Raw genomic sequence first — 6,000 nt, forward strand, 5'->3', positions numbered from 1 at the left:
ACGACATAAATGGATAAGTATTGCAGACTGCATGCAATGCAAATGTTCATCAGATCATGGTGCTAAGGCCAAGAACTGTCAGTAGAACTGCAAATGTAGCTTGGAAGAAGCAAGAATCCATCAATTTTCTTTCTTTCATCAACTTGGGGAGAACCCCAACTGACCAAAATCTTTTTCATATGCATGTTTTATGTCCCCGTTTTCTACATACTATTGAGGTAGCTTAAAGAAGCTTGGTACTCTCATTTTTTAGTGCTTTCAACATAAATATGTATGGACTCACTAACAACAAATGGGTGTTAGTGTACAAGTAGTGTACAAAGGAGGGAAGAACGTCATAGTATACATCACTTGTCTTAATGGTGCCACTCCTGCTCTCCTCCATCTCATTCTCCAGCATCTTTAAAAACTGAAGATTTGCTTATCCATACAAGAAGCTTCGAACAAGCGTAGCTAGACAAATGCATTCAAAAAGTTCTATCTGATTACAACTTTAAGGCTAACCAAACGGCCCCACGATAAACATGAATTTCGTATAAGTGCTACATATGCATGCCACAAAAGCACTTATACATGCATGTGCACACATAAAGACACTAGCATGTTGCATCTACGAAAACTTACTATAGTCTGTCATTGTTCAATACTTTCAGTACTTACAAGGAACGAATGCTATCCTTAATTTCCTGTAGATGATTATCATCCTTCCAATGAGCTGTTGCATCAAGTCACAAATGACCAAATATTAGAAGGTATATGAAAAAACTAAGTGATCATCTTGACCTGATTCAGAATGCCAGCTTCCAACAGTCCAAAAGAAATCGACACAGGATGAGGCCACCAAGTATTACTACATAAAAGAGGAGAGTCAGGGGTCCACCTTAGATTACGTAATTTACTATGGTGTGGCCCACCTTAGATTTGGATCTGCCTCATTTTCGGATTCAAGCTTGAAAATGAGTTGAAAAGATGAATGGTGGGCTTGAATAAAATACATTCATTATGTGAGGAAAATTTTTGGTTGCTGAGTTTTACATTTCTTAGCTTAGTAATTCCTTAGTTTCTAGGCAAAATAAAAAATAAATCAGTTCTTGGTTGGTTTTTACATTTCCCATGAATTCCTTTTGGTCATAAATCTTGCCCCAACTTCTAGGCGGGGAGTGAAAAACATGGGGAATTAAAACATGATTTTAGACTCTTCTAAGGTTTTCCCAAACTTTCATGAATATAGTGGCACAAGTGTATGCATAGATAAAATAAAATAAAATAAAAGGCAGGTTAGATGGAAAATCTCCTAGTTTTGGTTCGTTGGGACTTTCTAACCTAGTCTTTATCCGTGCTTTGCTATTCTTGATCGTTGCCGCTGCCATCGGCATCATCATTATCTTATTCCTTCTCATAGTGATTTGGGATTGGCCTTTCAATGGCAGATTGTCGAAAGGGTGAGGGCAAGCAAGCAAAGTAGGATCATGGAACAGCAGTTGCCAAACAAACGGCCAACCACAAAACACCCACACACAAGATATGCCATGCTTAGTAGTTGGTAGGACAAAATAGCACAGAACCCACCGATACATTATTGCCAACTCACATGCAAACACAATCAAGCCCACATTTGATTACCAACTCAACTCACATGCAAACATGATCAGCCCCACACCATTATTACATGATCATCCAATTTTTAGGTTCGCCACAAATTTGAACAGTCCTCTCGTCCCTATGCTTGGACTGCTTCGAATCCCTATGTCGAACAATCACTGTCCCGCGTGGCACCCCAGAAATCCTCTTAATGTCAGTCACCTTAAAGGGTATCAGGGAATTTTCGATTGCTAGGCCAAAGGTCAGTGACTTTATGTTTGGATTTCGAATTGAAGTGTAGAAATGCCGCACAGTCTCGGCGTCGGCATTGTTGTAGGTTCCCTCGCTCAATTTCTAGCTTTCCTTGCTCAAATCCTAGATTGCCTCGCTCAATTTCCAATTTGGCCCGCTGAAATTCTAGTTTGTCCCGCTCATTTCCATGTTTGCCCGCTCAATTTCCAGTTTGGCCCGCTCAATTTCCAGTTTGGCCCGCTCAATTTCTAGTTTGTCCCGCTCAATTTCCAGTTTGTCACTTCATGGTCATTTCCATGCATTTCACGGGCAATCCCAGCGATTCCGTTTCATTTCACGGTCATTTCCATGCATTTCATGGTCAATCCCGGTGATTCCGTGTCATTTCACGGTCAATCCCGGCAATTCTGTTTCATTTCACGGTCATTTCCATGCATTTCATGGTCAATCCCGGCGATTCCATTTCATTTCTATGCATTTCATGATCATTTCCCTTCACTTCACAATCATTTCCATGCATTTCACGATCAATCCTGATGATTCCATTTCATTTCACGGTCATTTCCATGTATTTCATGGGCATTTGTTTTTCCACACAAGTTTTGGATCATTATGAAATTTGTTTTTCCTTTTCATCCAGGTCTTTGTGACCTTATGAATAGATTGGATGGAAAATAAATGTTATGATGGGCCCTATAAAAGTTTCAACAATGAAAATCAATTTTCCGCTGCTCTTTGGTGTGGCCCAGTTGATCTTTGGATATGATTTTTTTTTTTGATAATGCTCCGAAATGATATGGAAATATGGATGAACGTTGTGGATATAATAAATACATAGCTGTGGGGCCATGTAACTTTGATCTCTTTTAAGCCGTTCATACAACTCTCAGTTGGAGGAGCGTTAGCGCTCGTCTTCGCAGTGAAAAGGAGGGGTAGTTTCATCCTCAAAGTCGTTGTCCGCATGTGCTATTCTAAGTTGGTAACTTAAGTTTGTATTCCTTCATAAAAACCGCTGGGTAAAAGGTTTTGTCTACGGTGGTCATTTTCTCATGACCATCAGACTTCGATTAAATTACAAGACGACCAATTGTTATTAGAAATTATTTGATACCGGAAAAAGATAAGTAACACTAATTCGGCTTCAATAATGACCTTGAGCGTTAAGATATGCAAACACGTGATGAATGACTGAGATTTAAAGAGATTGGTCATCTATTCAACCACTCACTCAGTATGTAAAATTGAATCAGACAATATTTAGAGGGTGTCATTCATCCTCTGATGATGGGTTATACTTTTGACTTCTGTACTTAAGGATTTTTCAGCACAAACAAAATCGAATGGCAAAGAGATTCTTATAGTCAGTCATAAAGAATAGCTACGGAACACTCTCTTGATGGATGAACTAAGTCCAACGTGATATCATAAACTCAAATTATATCTAAAGATTATTAGTTACTTGGTTACTATTATACATTACACTACGAAACTTAAGGCAATAGACTTGGAAAGTAAAGATTACACTATAAAATGTAACTTGCTCAACAAAGTAATTAAATAAAAGATTATACTATGAAATGTAAATTGACAAAATAATTGAAGAATAATTGAAAGATAAGTTTAGATTGTTTGGGTTAGTATGAGATGATTTTCCTTCTTGATTTGCTTTGTTATTTATACCAATGATCTAGTTGTTTTGGATACTTCTCATGTTCTGAGAATTACCATAAACATTTTCCATTACTGCCATATGGAATTCCCACGTTTTAGCTTTCTTTGCTCATCCTCTTGCCACCTGTTATGTAATCACAACAACACTTACACTTATCGAGATATCTCTTTTAAACGTATTTGCAAATATTTGAATGCACCATACATATTCATACATTTTACACATAAGTCTACCAGATCATTCGTAACAGGGTATGATGATAATGGGGATGAACAACTAATATCTATGTTTAATATCGAGCAAGGTATTCCTTTTCTGGGCCCTCCCTTGGATGAACCACATGCTAAAAATTACACCAGTAAGCTGATCCAAACCACCAATTGGTGGGATTTTTCCCAACTGCTCTATTGCAAATATCATAGCGACCTCCCAGTCAATAATTAATATGTTTCGATCTGGCCCCACTTTTGGGCTCTGTATCTTTTACAAGCATGCCACACCTACATAAGTCAGCTGCTTTGGATCTGTATCATTTTTGAGATCCTAACATAAAACGACATGGAAACATGAATGGATGATGTGGATAAAACCTATAAATCATGGTAGCCCCTCACAGCGCGTGTCCATTCCTAGCTAGGGATGGGTGGGTTATCATGCAATCCCCGTTCATTTGAAAGCTGTTGGTTGGTACCTACTTAACTCAGTCTCCTTGTAACTGGACCAGCTATCCCGTCAAATCCGGCCACTGGAGGAGTGGATTATGTGTTACTTGGGTAATAAGTTGGTGTTTCCCTAACTGTGGGGCCCACCCTGATGTATGTTTTGTATATCCTGCATCATTTATTAGCTTTTAGAGCTCATTTAAAAGCGTGGTTGTGAAAATGAAGCATATCCAAAATCTCAAGTCGACTACATTGCAGGGATATTGGTCATCGAAAGCCCATCATTAAAAACTTCTTAAGGCCCCGTGTAACGTTTATTTGTCATCCAACTTGTGGATAAGGCCACATGTGCCTAATTGATAAAAACTTTTGCAACCCCATTAATGGTTGGCATTCAATCCCTACCAAGTAAGTCCACATGAGATTTGAATTGCTTCATTTTTATTTTTTTAAATCATGTCCTAAAACAACTGAAAAATTGATGAACAATACAGATATACAACAAATACATCTAGGTGGGCCCCACGGTTAAGGAAAAATCTAATATTGTTTTACTTGCCTAATCACTCCCACATGAGGGGTGGAATTGGGAGCGGATTAACTCAACTCATTTCATGACATTATCCAAATCTACCATGAACTACACCCTTGTAACAAGTGATGAATGACCATTAAAACCTTTTTGTAGGGCGTAATTTTTTTGGATCAAGCTAATATTTATATTTTTCCTTTATTTATTTCTATTTGACCTTATCGGAAGCTTGGATAGCAATTAAACATTATATATTTTCTTACAATTGGCAATGAGAACAATCACCACTATTTCTTATGGTGGGATCTACCTAAGGTTTAGATATGCTTAAATTGTGGGACCACGTCTTAATATGGGCCGTAAAAATGGGGGGACAGTGTTGATATATAACAAATTATTAAGCTAGGCCCCATGCTAATTTGGTACCGACATCCAAATCGGCTCAAGGTCTTTTAATGGTGAAGTGAAGGGAAGGGAATTGACCGTGAAATAAAACGGAATCACTGGAATTGACCGTGAAATGCATGGAAATGACCGTGAAGTGAAGGGAAATGACCGTGAAGTGCATGGAAATGATCGTGAATCAACACGAAATCGCCGGGATTGATCGTGAAATGCATGGAAATGATCGTGAATCAATGCGGAATCACCAGGATTGACCTTGAAATGCATGGAAATGAGTATGAAGTGGAGCGAATTGACCGTGAAATGCATGAAAATGACTGTGAAGTGGAGCGAATTGACCATGAAATGCGTGGAAAGGACCATAAAGTGAAGGGAATTCACCATGAAATGCATGGAAATGATCGTGAATCAACACGAAATCGCCGGGAATGACCGTGAAATGCATGAAAATGATCGTGAAGTGAAGCGAATTGACCGAAAATTGAGCGGGACAAGCTGAAAAATGAGTAGAACAAACTGGAAAATGAGCGAGCCAAACTAGAAATTGAGCGGGCCAAACTAGAAATTGAGCGGGCCAAACTGGAAAATGAGCGGGACAAACTAGAAATTGAGCAGGCCAAACTGAAAATTGAGCGGGCCAAACTGAAAATTGAGCGGGCCAAACTGGAAATTGAAATTGAGCGGGCCAAACTGGAAATTGAGCGGGCCAAACTGGAAATTGAGCGGGATAAACTGGAAATTGAGCGGGACAAACTGAAAATTGAGCGGGCAAACATGGAAATGAGCAGGACAAACTGAAAATTGAGCGGGCAAACATGGAAAAAGATATTTTCAGGCCACAACAACAAAAAAAGGTTAGGATCTTCTAGAGTCTGAGATTTCAGTAAAGATGATAT

The sequence above is a fragment of the Magnolia sinica genome, chromosome 8 (assembly GCF_029962835.1).
Source record: "Magnolia sinica isolate HGM2019 chromosome 8, MsV1, whole genome shotgun sequence".
NCBI lineage: Eukaryota > Viridiplantae > Streptophyta > Magnoliopsida > Magnoliales > Magnoliaceae > Magnolia > Magnolia sinica.